The sequence below is a fragment of the Ceratotherium simum genome, chromosome 20 (assembly GCF_057802395.1).
Source record: "Ceratotherium simum simum isolate JZ-2026a chromosome 20, ASM5780239v1, whole genome shotgun sequence".
In the NCBI taxonomy this organism is placed as follows: Eukaryota; Metazoa; Chordata; class Mammalia; order Perissodactyla; family Rhinocerotidae; genus Ceratotherium; species Ceratotherium simum.
In genome coordinates this window covers 41597014-41615841 of record NC_141919.1, presented here as the reverse complement: position 1 = coordinate 41615841, position 18828 = coordinate 41597014, and positions in this window count along the sequence as shown.

The window sequence follows — 18828 nt, the reverse complement described above, 5'->3', positions numbered from 1 at the left end:
GAGGAATATTGGCACAGATGTTAGCGCAGAGACAATCTTCCTCAGCAAAAAGAGAAGGATTGGCAGCAAATGTTACTCAGAGCTAGTCTTCCTCACCAAATAAAAAAAATCAAAAATAAAAAAAAATAAAGGAATGGAGAAACATATACCGTACTAACACTAATCAAAAGACAGCTGAAGTAGCTATAATAATAAGTACTTTCATGTTGAATGTTCCTTCAATGCCAATATAATCGTTTTTAATACTTTAAAAGACCACTCAAACTTCTGTTTCCTGATGGAGAAACAGGAATCAGATTTACCCTCCTTCTTGACATAAAAACATGAAACAATGGTTTTCAGACATTGGACAATAGTAAAAGCATCCAAAAAGTAATAAAATAATTAGGAGAGTGAGTGTTCATTAGAGACAATGAAAAACTATGAAAAAGGAGGACATAGTCAAAAGTGTCAAAATTCAAAGAAGTCAAGCAAATTGACTGAAATGTGTTCACTGACTTTAGCAAAAAACAAGATGGCATTCTTGAAAAATCAGGAATAAATCAGGCAAAATCTCATACCCACTTTGCACTCCTAGTTTCAACCCTGACCATAAATGCTACTATATCATCAGGTCAGAGAAGAGAGAAGTAATTATTTGTTGGAATGTTGTGGAAGCATCACATAAGATGTGGTTAGATTAGGATCTCAGCAATGTGGTGACATCACATCCTTTTGAATGCACCCAGTTTCCATCAGAAATCCAGAAGCAGCTAAACAATTCTGATTCTGCAGTCACATAATTTCATAATTTTACACAGAAAAATATCTTCTTACTTTCAGACTATTTTCCTGCTATTGGGAGAAACTATAAGCTCTTTCAAGGATCTTCTCTATTTCATTTTTAAATTATCTGTGACATCAAACACAGGTCCTGATCCATAGTATGCGCTCACTGAACGTTTGTTGAGTAAATGAATGAACATGTGAGTAAAAGAATGAATTAAGTAGATGTCATTGATATTAAAAATATTCACTACAATGTTCAACTTTGCTTTATTGCTTAGAGTCTGCAGATGTATTATTTCCTCAAATTTAATTATGCTTTAAAACATTCTTCTGAATCAGCAGTTTGGTTTTATAAAAAATACAAAAAAAAATTCAGAAAAAAAATACTAGTGTTTGTTTATGAAATATGCCCATGTCCCTTGTAATATACCAATCACAAAACATAATAGTTTCTCCTTTTTTCTCTAATGGAGCAATGTGACATTTCATTACCTTTGTATTTCGTTATGTATGTGACTGGCTCTGTGATGCCAGTGTCTCCCACAGAATTCAGAGTACACGTCTCCCTGAACAAAATGGAAGGTTAGAATGACCTGCCAAATTTATTGAAACTACCCAGAACAATTGCTAAGATGTACCTTACAAAAATAATGTTAGAGCTGCTTAAAGTTAAACAATACTATATTGAAATCCAGGAAAAGAATTAAAAGTAATAAATACAGTGTCCACTGTGGGAGGTGAGAATGGCTGCAAACAGTTTGAAAGGCACAGAACCATGAATGACTCCTTCCTTGAATGTCTTATTGGAGCCAGTATTACCACTGCAGCAGTAATACTTTATCCATTAACTAGTGTAATATTTAGTAAAATGGTATTATCAATACTAATCATCAATGTAACTATACTATGTCCTCTATTTACTTATGTAGTTTGAGGTTTTACAGTCCCTTCTTTGTCAATATCATAATGAGTCAATTGAACTATGAAATAGTATTTTTTTCATTGGGTGTTTGTAAACATTAAATAAAAAAATGTATGCAAAACACTTTGAATATAACATATGTCCGCTATTACTATCTCAATGCAAAAAAAAAAATTGCAAGTTTCTACACTTGGTGACTGAATTATTAAAGATATATTTCTCCCAAAATCATAATGTAGAAATTACTTCTTTTGATTCTTCAATAATAATGAACTGGCATACAATTTTGCCTTGCAGGAATTCCTGTGAGTCAACCTTTATTTCATCAGCCCTCAAACTATTTTATGCCTAATGTGACAGATTTCTTCATAATTCCCACAAAACTCTCTAGAGGCCTTTTCAGCCAGCTAGCTAGCTTTTTATTCTATTTGCTTTCATATGACTCATCTCCAACAGCTTCTCTCAGTACCTGAAAATTGATCATAATTCAATTTAGAAAATTTAGAAACTAAGAGGAACCAAACAGGAAGAGAATCTTAAAAAAAAAAATGCTACATAGGAACTGCAGGGAATATTTCAAGTTGATATTTCAGAACCTGTTTACTGTTACTCATTTGCTGGTGATGGTAATTCAAAGAATATAAATAGATCCAACTGAAAGAAACCACCTGTCCTCTAAACATCAGATATCCAAAAGCTTTTGAGGTCAGTCAGTTTTATCTTATTTAATTCTATACCCTAAAGCAGCGATGCTTAACTTTTTATGATCAGAAAACATTTTGAAAATAGAAACTATGAAAAATCGGCCCAGGAAAATTTATATACAAAAATTTCACATATAGCATCAATGGGTTCCAAGGGCCCTCTCAAGTCCGTCTATGAATTCTCTAAGGCTGCAATGAAAGCAGATTTTAAAACCTTGATTTTGAATGTGATAATATACCTGAAAGTAGTCCTATTACTTGTTTTGGATTTATATTTTCCCATAGGCAAGTAAGTAGTTTGCACGGAACAGATGCATGCACATAGGCAGATGTAGACCCCTGCCCAGGCACATTCATCAACTATAAAATATTCTGTATGTTAGCTCCTCCCTGAGCATCCCTCTGGTAAAATGGACTGCAAGGTGGCCACATTGCTTAGATATCCCGAAAGGCAAATACCCACTCACAGACACTCCAGTGGTGCTGTAGCTACAGTCTCTTATCTCAACATTAGGTTGAATCCATTCCTGGGTTTTAGATATTCCTATTAAATTTCCATGAAGAGTTCTCCCCTCGGAGTCCCATGCTTCCACAGTGACCACCAAATAGGTCATCAGTAACAGTGTCAACAATTTCCAAGAGAACATGCCCTCAAAACTAATGATAGCTATATTTGTCATGCATTTTACAGACCTAATTTCCAGTTCTTATAAGAGCTCTTCAAAGTATGTATTATTGTTACCATTTTACAAATGAGGAAATCAGACCTCAGAGAGACTGAATGATTTGCCCAGTACCAAATATCACACGCATACTTTCCATTACATCACAGCCAAACAAAGAAACAAATACCACTTTAAGAAAATTATTCTCTGGATAAGTTGCACAAAAACTTATATTCCCTGGCCAAATGCCCTTAGTGTTCACCAAAATAATGCATATGAAAGATAGGGAGTATAAAATACGTTCTCTCTCAGCCATGGTTCACTAACACTGACCCAGTCTTTCTCTCTGGACATCTTTCAAAATCAGTAAGTCACAGCTACTGTTTCAGACTTGCCACAGTGTCTTAGCGGCCACATTTTTATTTTAAGCCATTGCCTCTATACCTGCACATCAATCACTCAAACACTCAGGTCTAGCAGGATTCTTTGCTTCCTCTCCCTCACCTGTTCCTCCTTCCCGCCTTGTTCTCCACGGCATCCCCAGCTCTTCACTAAATGACAGACTGACAGACAAGGCTAAGTGTACCTTGTTTAAACATCTGCTTTATTACTGCTGAGTGACTGCCCTATGGGTTAAGGTAGGGGTTCTTCTTATCTTTCACTCAGGAATTCAGATGGTCTGATTAGAAAGCCGAACTGCTTGGAGGATCTTGACAGATGTCTCTCACTTTCTTTTAAGACCACCGTGAGTGTGTAGGCATTCCACTCAGACAACTTTCAGTGGTGGAACCACCGTCTGTTTAGATACTTGGCTCCGTCAAGCATGCCTTTAGCTGAGGAATCCCACTTCCACACCCAAGGATTAGTTTTCTCCTGGGAAATAATGAGATAAAGAACTACTTATTCTGTAAATGTTATGAGTACGCTAGGGGTCAGTTGCTGCAATTGTATAATGGCATGACTGCCGAGAAGAAAAACTGTTGGTAGAACTGAAATAAAACCTAGAGAAACCTAAGACAGAAAAAAAGGAAGAAAGAAAGCCCCAAATAGTAAGTATCTAAAACAGAAAATACAAGCAAGAGCATGGGTTTCATAAAATAACCCACAGATTTTTTTTTAATGTATAGCTACTTTAAAGCTTCCTTGTGAAAATAATTTAACACAGAGACTATTTAGGGTTCAGATATCAGAGATAATTTCGGATTCAGTGATACAGATTAATATAAGTACAGACTTCAAAAAATATATGTCATTACACTCTAGAATCTTTCAGGAAAGAAAAATGTTACTCATTCTGACCTCATGTAAAGGGTGACATTCTGCAAAAAAAAAAAAAATTAGTTATATCAGAGAGTTCTAGAATATTATGTGAAGAAATTGAGGCTCAGAAGAAAGAGTGCTGGGAAGTGTTAACAGGCAATGAGTAAAGATGAAGTACAAAAACGGGGCACCACCAGTGACTTTAGGGGCTATCCTTTATCTCCTTCCCTCAGCTAGCCACCCGCTAGTCACCCCTGGCTTCTCTCTACCCTCCCACTGAATACAGCTCATGGGCTTGGAGAGAGTCTATTTTATCCATCAGTGATGCTCTTTCTCTTATGTGTTCAGATCTTCCCTTATGTGTTTCCCCCATACTTAGTTGTTTCCTCGCATTAAGCTGCATTATTCAAAATGTAGCTTCAATGTCACCTCTCAGAGAAGTCTTCCCTAGTCATGCATTTTAAAGAGCTCCCCAGCCACTCTGTATCACATGACCCTCTTTTATTTTCACTATTTTTATATTTTCTTTACTTTTTTCATTTTTAAATCAGTTTCAGAAAACCTGTCTCATTCATTCACTGTATTTTCAGCACCTTGCACACAGTAGATGCTCAGTAAAAGTGTATTGAATAAATCAAATAAACATAAAAGTAACAAAGAATCAAATAAAAATAAAAGTATTTATTTTATTAATGGTGGGACAATTGCCCCCAAAACACAAAGCCACCTCACAGAGCTAAATTGGTGAACGTACCTCCTTCGGTGACTGCACCCTCACTTCTCAAATTGAAGATAACAGGCTATAAAACTAGTATGATCTGACATACTTTTTCAGTTTCTGGAAGAGATTCTGGAGAATGGTGCACTTCCAACACAGAGGACCAGATCTAGAAGACTTACAATGTACTTGGTTGGAGCAGAAGTGCCCACCTCACTTGAGTGCAACTACACCTAATAAAGCCAGAGATAAGGGATGACCATTCCATATTGCCTTTCAATGCACTAATTTTGCCCCCTAGAATACATATGCCCAATAGATATGAGGGCCTCACTAATTTAACCAGAGAAGTTAACTCATATTTCTAGGGAGATGAAAACATTAAACGAATGGATAGATAATTTGAAAGTATTCATTCCAGTATTTCCATGTGTGAGAACTGGATCAGAAATTGCCTTTCCTCCGTGGAAATGTGAGGACATGGAATAAGGTTCTCCTTTAATGAATACTGGCACATAGTATATGCCCCATAAACAGTTAATGAATATTTTATCGAAAAATAGAAACAAAATCTAGGAAATTTAAGGAAAGGAATCAAAGACAGAATGTAAAAAATGTCTGTGGTCTCTGTTCCCTTATCTTTAAAAAAACAATTGATGATAAAGGAATAGAGGCAAAACAAGAAATTCTCACATATATAAGAATATCCATACAGAGTACATAAAGTGTCTGACAATTTTCTTTCATGCATATTAATTGAGAGCTTCCTGAGTATAGGGACCAAGTCTTTCATCTTTTGAACGCCAGCCCTCTTCTCTCCACTGTCTGGAACATCACAAAGGTTCAATAAATATTTGTTGAATTGAACAGATTATATTTGAGAGTAAGATGATAAAGACTTGCTTGGGACCTACTGAGTTTCTTCAGAGAGCTACAAAATATATTCCGTACCACTTTGGGGGACATCTGCAAAGTGGAAAATTCAACAAAGTATACGGAAACATCCTCTAACAATTCAGACTAATCACAAATACAACTGGTTGCTTATTTACTGCATTCTGCAGGGGTATGAACTTGCAAGCATGACTGGAAGCGCATATGCACTAGGGCAGAGCTAGCTCTCCTAACTTGAGATGCCTCGTGGCAAGAGTGTCGCATATCCCTCCTCGAAACCAGGAAGGAAAAGCCCTGAGACACGGAGCTTCTCTTGCTCCAGGAAATGAGGTTTGTCAGAGAAAGAGCCAAGACATTGCTAATGTTCAGCACTTCCTCCAACTAGAGTGGAAACTGTGTCCTGTGCTTGTCTTTGTGGCACTACACCCTGAGCGGGGCTTTTGGATAAGAGATATTCAAGGTGGGGCATCTTCTGTGCTCTTGCATTTTGGAATCTCCTCGAGCTCTTGGCCTTACATCAGCAACCTCTCTCCCTAATCCACATAAATCCAGTAGGTGACTTTATGAGAGCACATGACTGTATGAGTCATGAGATCCCTTGACTGTTCATCAGGAAATTACTTCGGAAATGGAAATGAATATTTATGTTTATATTGGCACAAATGAGAAGAAGAAGTGGTGGCATCTTCTCAATTTTTATTTTGTTTGTCAGGCTTATTGAAGTGTAAAGAGTACATCAAAGTGTCTGAACTCTTTCTTTGCTACATATTAATAAGCTGTGAGATTCTTGAGGATAAAGATGAGGTAAAATGCACCCTTTGTTAGTGTACACCTTAATAAGTTTCGACAAATGTATATAGTTGTGTAATTGCAACCAACACAGTCCAGATATAGAATTTTTTAATTGCCTCAAAAATTTCCCTCGTGGCCCTTTGCAGTCAACCCGCTAACCCCATCCCTAACACCTGGCAACCAATTATCTGGTTAAAGTCCCTATAGTTTTATCTTTTTCAGAATGTGATGTAAATAGATAAATACAGTATGTAGCATTTTGTGTCTGGTTTCTTTTACCTAACACAATGCTTTTAAGATTTACCCACATTGCTGCATATGCCAGTAGTTCACTCCTTTTTATTGCTGAGTAATACTCCGTTGCATGGAAATACCACAATTTGTTTTCCACTTACCAGTTAATGGACATTTGAGTTATTTCTAGTTTGGAACTATTAAGAATAAAGCTATAAAAATTCTGTACATGTCCTTGTGTGGATATCTCTTTCTATTTCTCTAGGGTAATAACTTAGCAGTGAGATTTGTGGTTCACCGTGGTGAGTGTATGTTTAACTTTAAAAGAAATTACCAAATAGTTTTCTAAAGGGCCTGCATCATTTTGCATTTCTACCAGGAATGTATCAGAGTTCCATTTGCTTTGCATCCTCACCAGCAACTGGTATTGTCAGTCTTTTAAAGTTTAGCTATTCTTGTAGGTGTTCAGCAAAATCTTATTATGACTTTAATTTACATTTCCCTAATGAATAATAATATTGAGCGTCTTTTCATGTGTTTGTCATTCATATATCTTTGGGGAAGTATCTGTTCAAACTCTTGCCCATTTTTAAATGAGTTGTCTTATTGACTTGTATGAGTTCTTTATTCTAGAGACAAGTCTTTATCAAATTGGAATTTTGCAAAGTTTCCTACCATTCTGTGCCTTGCCTTTACATTTTATTAATAATTTCTTTTGAAGAATAGAAGATTTTAATTTTAATGTAGTTCAAAGTGTCAATTTTTCTTTTATGGTTGAGCTTTTTATGAACCGTCTATGAAATCTTCCTAATCCAAGCTCACAAAGATTTTTTTCCTACGTTTTATTCTAAAATACTCAGAATTTTAACTTGTAAATTTAGGTCTATGATCCACATCAAGTTAACTCTTTTTTTGGTGAGGAAGATCGGCCCTGGGCTAACATCCATTGCCAATCTTCTTCTTCTTGCTGAGGTAGATTAGCCCTGAGCTAACATCTGTGCCCATCTTCCTCTATTTTGTATATGGGATGGTGCCAGAACATGGCTTGATGAGCGTTGCATAGGTCCGCGCCCGGGGTTCAAACCTGCAAACCCCAGCTACCAAGGCAGAGCGTGTGAACTTAACCACTACACCACTGGGCTGGCCCCTCTAGTTAACTTTTTTATGGTGCAATATTTATTTCTCATATGAATGCCCAATTTTTTGAAAATATACTCCTTTCCCCATTAAATTACCTTTGCTCCTTTGTTAAAAATCAATTAACCCTATATGTATGAGGTTATTTATGGACTTTCTACACTGTTCCACTGACTTATGTTTATCTGTACACCATACCATACTTCTCTGACAATGTAGCTTTATAGTAAATCCCAAAATAAAATAGTAAGAATTTTCCAAATTTCGTCTTTTTTTATAAAGTTGTTTTGGCTATTTGTCTTTTGTTTTTCATATACATTTTAGAATCAGCTTGTCAATTTCTTTTTTTTTTAAACCTGCTGGAATTTTGGTGGGATTTGCAATGAATCTATAGGTCAATTTAGGGGAGAATGAACATCTCAAAAATATTAGTTTTTGGATTCATGGCCATGGTATCTCTCTCCACGTAGATCCTAATTTTGCAGTTTTCAGCATACAGATCTTGCAAATACTTGATTAGATTTTTCCCTAAGAAGTTCAAGATTTTTGAAGTCCTTTTACAAGATATTTTAAAATTTCAATTTGGAAGTTTGTTACCATTATATAAAATACAACTGATTTTTTATATTGAATTTGTATCCTGCTACCTTGCTAATTTTACACATTAGTTTTGAAAGAATTTGTAAATTCTTTGAGACTTTCCATGTAGACAATTACACCCTTTTCGAATACTGACAGTTTTATTTCTTCTTTTTCATAACTATGTGCCTCTTGTTTGTATGTTTGTATTTAAGCCTATTGCTGTGCCTAATTCTCTAATGTTAAATACAAATGATGAGAAAAGACATCCTTACCTTCTTCCTAATCTTGGGGAGAAAATAATCTCCTCAACCATCATCAAGTTTAATGTTACTTGTAGGTTTTTTGTAGGCACACTTGAACAAGTTCAGGAAGTTCCCTGTGCTGAGAGTTTTTTCATGAATATATCTTGACTTTTGTCAAATGTGTTATCTTTTTCTATTGAGATGACACTGTAGTTTTCATTTTTTAGTCTGTTGATGTGGTGAATTGGACCAACTGATTTTAAAATATTGAACCAACCTTATATTCTTGAGGCAACCCGTACTTGGTCATGACATTATTTATTTCATAGATTGCTAGATTTGATTTTGTAACATTTCATTAAGAATTTTCATAACTATATTAATGAAAAGTATTGGTCTTTTTCTTTCTTGTATTATCTTTGTCTGGTGTTGGTATGAATTGGAAAGTGTTCTCTGTTTTTCTATTTTCTGGAAAAGTTTACATAGAATAGGTATTGGTCCTTCCTTAAATGTTTCAGAATTCAATAGGGAAGCCATCTTGGATCACAAGGGTTTTTTGGAGGGAAGAGGGAGTTATCTACAAATATATTTGAAAGAAATAGTTTAAGTTATAAGTTTCTTCTTGAGTGAGCTTTCATAGTCTGTGTCATTCAAGGAATTTGTCCATTTCATCAACAGTGTGAATTTATGAGCATTAAGTTGCTTATAATATTCCTTTATTATCCTTTTGTGTCTAATAGATCAATAGTGATTTCCCTTCTTTCACTTCTGATGTTGGTAATTTGTGTCTTCTTTGTGTTTTCTTGATCTATCTAGCTAGTTTCATCAAACTTCTTGATATATAATTTATTCTATTTTTAAATTTATGCCTCAAGTACATGTTAATAGAATTATCATAAACTGTCTTATATTTTAGTTGGTTTTATACAAATTTATCTTCTCCACTGGACTGTGAGCTCCTTGGGTGCAATGATTGTTTAGAATAGTACCTATCAAATAGTTAATGTTTTCTAAGAGACAACAGGATTCTGTTTTGGATACCTTATGTTCTTGAAATAGCTTGTGATTGTTCCCCAAATGATATTTTCAACTTCTAAGAGGTTCTTTTGACTAAGAACATCCTCATCAATGGACACATTTAGTTTTAAAATGTGTTTCACCTTCAAATCTTCTTCCTGCTTAGAGCTTAGATACTCTATTTTCAGCAGTGTTCAACTCCATTGTTGGCAGTAACTCTCTTTAGGTGGTGAAACCTTTAATTAGCCTGCTACTGTACAGGAATCCTAGTCTAGCCATATGGAGACCATAGCCTGTCCTGACATTATAAATGGGGCTCCATGTTCTATAACTTATTTTATAAAAAGTAGTCTAGAACATGTCATAATCTCTGGAACCAGTGAACAATACCTCACATGGGAAAAGGGACTTTGCAGATGTGATTAAGGTTAAGGAACTTGAGATAAGATTATCTTGGGTTATCTGGGTGGATCCAGTATAATCACATGAGTCCTTAAAATTAGACGGAAGAGGAGGGTAGAAGAGTGACAGAGGTGCTGCAACTTGAGAAGGACTTCACCTCACCACTGCTGGCTTGAAAGCAGAAGAAAGGAACCATGAGACAGAGAATGTGGTGAAAAAGCTGGGAATGGCCCTCAGTTTACAGTCAGCAAGAAAAAAGGACCTCAATCCTACAAGCACAAGGAACTGAATGCTGCCAAGAGAAAGGAACGAAGCTTTGCTGAGACCTTGATTTTAGCCCTGTGAGGCCGCTGTCAGATTTCTGACCTACAGTATTGAAAGAGAGTAAGTTTGTGTCAAGCCGCTAAATTTGTGGTAATTTGTTATAGCAGCAATAGAAAACAAATATACTCAACAAAAAGGGGCTAAGGATCTAATATAAAGTAATAGCATGCTATATATATGCATTAAATATTCACAAAGTATTCATTATAATTTTTAAAACCACAAATGGAGGACACGTCCAAGGCCAAGAGGGAGTAACAGGAACCAAATATACTCCCACTTAACACAAGCAAAAAATAATAAATAAATTAAATATTTGAAATAAGTGTTCTCCATACACAGGACACTAAGTAACAAACGACAGGTGACGTCTGAGAGGTGGAAAGTAAGTGAGGTGAGCCCTACAACTGATGGCCTTAGTTTACAACCAGGAGAGTTTCCAGGCCACAACGCAAGGACAGGAAATGCAGGCAGACTCCACGAGCTAAGGAAGAGCTGAGAATTTGGAAGAACAGTGTGGGCAGAGTTCACAAGACTGAATACCAGGGAGGAGAGAGTGGTGCACAGAGAGAACCCCAGAGATCTACAAAGGGTCCACCTCAACTATTGAACAAAGTACTGATCCATGCACGTGTGTGCGGAAACTACAGGAGTTTGGGGAGAGAACCATCTAACAGGACTGAAGGGAACAGTGCTGGGCACACACACACTGCAAGAAAGAGTGCCTGTTCACCAGAAAGAATGAAAGGACTCATAATTCAAGGGGCATCGAATAGAGTACTCAGAAGCATCTTAACTTATTAGTGGGGGATAATTAGCTATAGACTGAATCTGCTCTGGGCCCCCAAAAAAATCATAAAAGCAAGAACTAAAAAATCATACTGTTTCCAAGAAACTAAACTGTGTCCCAAGACAAAATTCAAGAATATTTATAGAGAGGCCAGCCCCGTGGCTTAGCGATGAAGCGCCCGTGCTCTGTTACTGGCGGCCCAGGTTCCGATCCCAGGTGCGCACCGACGCACTGCTTGTCAGGCCATGCTGAAGCGGTGTCCCACATACAGCAAGTAGCAGGATGTGCAACTACGACATACAACTAACTACTGGGGCTTTGGGGAAAAAAAGGAGGAGGGTTGGCAATAGATGTTAGCTCAGGGCCAGGCTTCCTCACAAAAAAAAACAATATTTATAGAAATAAAAGATATTCAACAACAACAAGGTGAAATTCAAAATAGCTGATATCTAATCAGAGATTACCAGGCATACAAAGAAACAGAAGAACATGACCCATAATGAAGAGAATAATCTATCCATTGAAACTAACCCAGAATTAAAACAGATATTAGAATTAGCAGATTGAGATACTGAAATTTATTATAACTATATTCCATATGTTTAAAAAGTTAGCTAGAGACATAGAAAATATTACAGAAACACAAATTTTCTGATGATGAAAATACAATGTCTGAGATGAAAAACACGCTAGATGGGATTAACAATAGATTAGACATTGCAGAAGATTAGTGAACTTGAAGACAGCAATGAAAACTACCCAAAATGAAACACAGAGAAAAAAAACCTCCAAGTAAATAAAAAAAGCATCAGTGAGCTGCAGAACAACTTTAATTAGCTGGATATATATGTAATTGGAGTGACCAAAATAGGGACAAGAAAAAATATTTAAAGAAATAATGGCTAAAAATTTTCCAAATTAAACGAAAACTAGAAACTCTCAGATCCAAGATGCTCCACAACCCTAAACATAAGAAGCAAAGAGGGCCGGCCCCGTGGCTTAGCGGTTAAGTGCGCGCGCTCTGATACTGGCGGCCCGGGTTCGGATCCCGGGCGCTCACCGACACACCGCTTCTCCGGCCATGCTGAGGCCGCGTCCCACATGCAGTGACAAGAGGGATGTGCAGCTATGACACACAACTATCTACTGGGGCTTTGGGGAAAAAAGTAAAATAAATAAATAAAATTATTAAAAAAAAATAGAAACAAAGAAACCACACAAAGGCATATAAAAATCCAAAGCTCTAAACCAGTTATAAAGAGAAAATCATAAAAGCAACTAGGGAAATAGAAAGACACATTATGTACAAAGAAACAAAGAGAAAGTAACAGCATATTACTCACTGGAAACAATGCAAGCAGAAAAAAGTAGAGCCACATTTTTAAAGTGCAAAAAGAAAAAAACTTTAAAAATAAAACTCATACCTAGAGATGAAGTAAAGATATTTTCAGACATATAAAAGTCAAAAGAATTCATCACCACTAAATCCACATTATAAGAAATATTAAAGAAAATCCTCAGGCAGAAAAAAAAAAACGATAACAGATAGAAATACAGATCTATGCAAGTGAAGAGCACAGAAATTGTAATTACATGAGTAAATATGAACATTTGTTTTCTTATTTAAATCTCTTAAAGACAATTTACCTTAAATTAAATAAAATAATAACAATGCATTATGGGATTTATATGATATGTATGAATAAAATGCATGAAAACAATAGCCTAACGGCCAGAGGGAAAATGAAAGTATACTATTATAAGCTTCCAAAATGACAGATAAAGGGATATAATATGACTTGAAGGCAGACTGTGATAGGCACAAGATATATACTAGAAAACCTAAAGCAACCATTAAAATAACAAAACAAATATTTTTAATTAATTAGCCAACAAAAGAGATAAAAGGTCATTATAAAACATACTCAATTAAAAGAAAGCAGAAGAAAAGATAGAAGAAACAAAGAACAGGAGCCAGCCCCAGCAGCCTAGTGGTTAAGTTCGGCATGCTCCACTTTAGTGGCCTGGGTTCAGTTGCTGGGCGCAGAGCTACACCACTCGTCTGTCAGTGGCTATGCTGTGGTGGCTGCTCAAATATGAAAAGAGGAAGATTGGCAACCAATGTTAGCTCAGGGCGAATCTTCCTCAGCAAAAGAGAAAGACTGGCAACAGATGTTAGCTCAGGGCAAATATTCCCCAGCAAAAAAAAAAAAAAGGAAACAAAGAACAGATGGACAAATAGAAAACCCATAGCAAGGTGATAAACTTACCCCAACCATATCAATAATCATATAAAATTAAGTGGTCTGAACACCTCAATTAAAATGCAGATATTGTCAGACTGGATATAATAACAATACCTAACTCTATGCTTCCTGAAAGAAATCCACTTGAAATAAAAAAACACAAATAAGATAAAAGTAAAAGGATGGAAAAAGATATACCATGCTAACATTGCTCAAAACAAAGCTGGAGTGGCTATATTAATATCAGACAAAGTAGATTTCAGAGAAGACAGTATCACCATATAACTAAGAACATCATTTCATAATGATAAAAGGGTCAATTAATCAAGAAGACATAATCCTAAATATTTATATACCTAAAAACAGAGCTTCATAATACACAAACCAAAACTGATAGAACTGCAAGGAGAAATAAACAAGTCCACAAATAGAGTCAGAGATGTCTGTGCCCCTTTCTCAAAAATTGTTAGAAGTAGACAGAAAATCTGTGAGAATATGGTAGACTTGAATGATGCTATCAACTAACATGGACACTCTACCTGATAATAGCAGAATTCACATTCTTTGTAAGTGCACGTAGGGCTTTACCAATTAGATCATATTCTGGGCCATAAAATAAGTCTCAAAATTTAAAAGTATTTGCATCATACAATGTATGATCTCTCTACCTACAATGGAATTAAATTAGAAATCAACAATAGAAAGATACCTGGAAAATCCCTAAATATCTGGAAACAAAATAATCACTTCTAAATAACTCGCTGGTCAAAGAACACCTCAAAAGAGAAATTTTAAGGTATTTTAAATGAAATAAAAATGAGAACATAATATATCAGAATTTGTAGGATGCCACCAAAGCAGTACATAAGGGGAAAATTTATAGCACTAAATGCCAATATTAGAAAACAAGAAATACCTCAAATAAAAGACTTCAGATACTAACTTAAGAATCTACAAAAGGAAGATAAGATTAAACTCAAATTAAGCAGGAGAAAGGAAATAATAAAGATCAAAGAGGGAACTATTAAATAGAAAAGAGAAAACAGTAGAGAAAATTATTGAAATCAAAAGCCAATTCTTTGAGAAGACCAATAAGCACATAGTCAAACTGAACAGGAAAATAAAAGAGAAGATTCAAGTTAGCAATATCAAGAATGAGAGAAGTGATATCGCTCTGTACTCTACAGACATTAAAAGGATAATAAGGGAATATTCTGAACAACTTTATGCTTATACAATTTAGCTGCCTAGATAAGGTAGACAGATTAATGAAAGACACATCCACCAAAACTCACTGAAGAAGAAACAGAGAATCTGAATAGCCTGTAATAAATTAAAGAAATTGAATTTGGTAGAAATTCTCACAAAATAAAACCCCAGGAACAGATGGCATCACTGGTTAATTCTACCAAATATTTAAGACAAAGCTAATTCTACACAAACACTTCCAGAAAACTGAAGAGGTGAGAATATTTTTCTACTCATCCTATGAGATAAGCATTGTCCTGATACCAAAACCAGACAAACGTATCACAAGAAAATAAAGCTATAGACTAATAGTCCTCATGAATATAGATGTAAAAATTCCAAATAAAAGTTTGGCAAATAAAATCCAAAATATATTAAAAGGATAACATATTAAGTGTGGTTTATTCTAGGAATGCAGTGGTGGTTTAACATTCCAAAATCAATTAAAATAATGTATTATATTAAGAAACTAAAAAAAGAAAAACCAAATGGTTATCTCAACAGAGGCAGAAAAAGTATCTGACAAATGTCAACAACCATTCCTATCAAAAACTTTTCAAGAAATTAGGAATAGAAGAAACTTCCTCAAAGTGAGAAAGAGCATCTATAAAAAACCTACAGGCAACAACAAAATGGTGAAACACTGAATGTTTTCTCCCTAAGATCAAGAAGAAGACAAGAGTGTGTGCTCTTACCACTTCTATTCAGCATTGTACTGGGAAGTTTAGCCAGTGTAGTCAAGCAACAAAAAATAGGAATAAGAAAGAAAAAGGCTCCAGATTTGAAAAGAAGAAGCAAAACTGTCTTTATTAGACAACAAGATCATCTGTGTAGAAAATCTGATGGAATCTACGAAAAGGCTACCAGAATTAACAAACAAATTTAACAAGGTTGTAGGATACAGAATTAATACACAAAAGTCAATTGTATTTCTGTAAACTTGCAACAAATAATCGGAAATTGAAATTCAGTAAAATATTATAATCTTAAAAGCATCAAAAATATGAAATACTTAGGGGGAAACCTGACAAAAATATGAAGGATTTGTACACTTGAAAACTCTGAAACCTTGGCTGAGAGAAATTAAAGAGGGTCTGAAAAATGAAGGTTCATAAGCCAGGTTCATGGCTCAGAACACTCAACACTGTTAAAATGTCACTTCTCCCCACAGTGATCTATATACTCAACACAATCCCAGTATGCTTTCTTGTAGAAAGTGCCAAATTGACTCAAAAGTTCATATGAAAATGCAAAAGAACTAGAGAAGCCAAGATAACTTTAAATAAAAAGAACAAAATTGTGGTACTAGATTTCAAGATAAATTATACTTCATCAAAATTAAAAAGGCCTATCTTTCAGAAGACTGTATTAAAAGAATGAAAAGACCCAACCACCGACTTGGAAAAACTAGCTGCAAAGCATACATCTGATAAAGGACTTGTATCCCAAATAGATAAATAAGCATCAAAAATCAATAAGAAGTCAAACAACCAAATAAAAAATGGGCAAAAGATTTGAACAGATGGTTCATCAAAGAAGATGTGTGGATGGTAATAAACACATGAAAAGATGCTCAACGTTATTTGCCATGAGGGGATTGCCAATTAAAACCACAATTAGATACCACTACTTACCTAATAAAACTGGTAAAATGAAAAAGACTCATCATACCAAGCTTGGTGAGGATGTGAAAAAACTAGAACTTTCATACACTTGTGGTGAGAATGTAAAATGGTACAACTACTTTGGAAACCAGTGTGATAGTTTCTTAATAAGTTAGATATACACATACCATACAATCCAGCCATTCCACTCCTAGGTATTTGATCAAGAGAAAAGAAAGCATATGTCTACACAAAGTCTTGTACATGAACAGCTATAGAAATTCCACTGGTAATAGCCCCAAACTAGAAACAAACCAAATGCCAATTAACAACAGGTAAGTGGTCAAACAAACTGTGGTATATTTATATAATGGAATACTACTCAGCAGTAAAAAGGAATACACTATTGATACACATTGCAACATGAATGAATCTCAAAATAATTATTGTGTGAAAGAATCTAGAACCCATCCACCCCCTCACCAAAAAAGTACATGCTGTATGTTTCCATTTATATAAAACTCTAGAAAATGCAAACTAATCCATGATGACAAAAAGCAGATCAGTGATTTCCTGGAGAGGAGAGAACAGAAGGGGTTAAAGGAAGAGATTACAAAGGTGCAGGAGAAAATTGGCGGGGGGGGGCAGGGCATGTATATATTCTCCATCTTAATTGTGGCTATGATTTCACGGGTGTATTTATATGTCAGAACTTATCAAATTGTACACTTTAAATTTGTCCAGTCTTTTGTATGACAATTTTACCTGAATTATATATATACATATATACACACACATATACATGTACTCACAACAACTGGAATCTACATTTACTTTCTTTAAAATAATACACTGTAGTAACTATTTAAAATACTATTTAAAGGGCCGGCCCCATGGCGTAGTGGTTAAGTGCGTGCACTCAGCTGCTGGCAACCCGGGTTGGGATTCTGGGCACGCACTGATGCACTGCTTGTCAGACCATGCTGTGGCAGCGTCCCATATAAAGAAAGATGGGCACAGATGTTAGCCCAGGGCCAGTCTTCCTCAGCAATAAGAGGATCGGCACAAATGTTAGCTCAGGGCTGATCTTCCTCACAAAAAAATAAATTAAATAAATAAATAAATAAATAAAATACTATTTAAAATGACTACATCTAAGATCTCACAATAAGACATCACAGGACAAACTATCTCAAAATAGAAAATGTCATTTATAAAACTAAACATTCATAGAAAGTAGAAATAGCATATAGAAATAAGACATAAGAAAAAATTGTAAACTACCAATGCCTTATAAAAGTAAACTCTTTGCCTGTAAAGTCAAGCACCTGTAAAGACACTTATGGCAATAAAAGAAAAAAGCAATTTCATTCAAAATATCCCATAAATGAAATCAACCTCATATCTTTTAGACTAGGATGCGAAAGACAAAAATATAGTGACTTCAACAAATACTCATTTTCCTCCTATGGAATATGGGGAAAATTAAAAGTAACTCATGAAGTGAAAAGTATTACATTAAATTGTTGATAGAATGTGCCTGCTGCAATCTCGTAAAATAGCCAATGTTCAGTAAACACTAGCTCCTTCCTCCATCTCATTAAGAAAACATAAAGTCATATTTGCATGACCACAGAGGAAACATTTGTGGTAGCAAAAGAGAAAATTGCTATATATTGTAATATACATTTTGTTAATCTAGCTGCAATCTTTGAATTAAAGGAGCAAATTATGCACAATATTCTAAATAAGACTGCTTCTGGAGGTTAAAATAAACTTCATGCAAATCCCTTTTAAAGTCCATTTAATCTCAGTTCAGAATAAGAGAAAATATTTGTAGTGGAAAGCTGAAAAGGGCTATGGATAAAGCCCTAATTCTCTGGGGCTTTTCAGGGTCTACATCTAAGCATGTCTCATCAGATACTAGAGGGAGAAAGGAAAATTTTTCAAATGAAAAAGAAGAAAATTATATTTGCATAATATTTTAAATAATCTAGCATGATCTGACCTTGGTTTAAGGTTATACTATTTGGGGAAAAAAGCAAGCTTATGACAAATTTTGTTGATAAGAGAACAGATCTCAGATCTAGATATTCAACGAGGGAAAGAAAATATTTAGTAGGAAAATGAGTCCAAACTGCTTGAAATTTCTTGAATAAAAAAATATGTCAGGGCTGGCCCAGTGGCATAGTGACTGGGTTCATGCACTCCACTTCTGACAGCCCGGGGTTCGTGGACCTACACACCGCTCATCAAAGCCATGCTGTGGCAGCATCCCA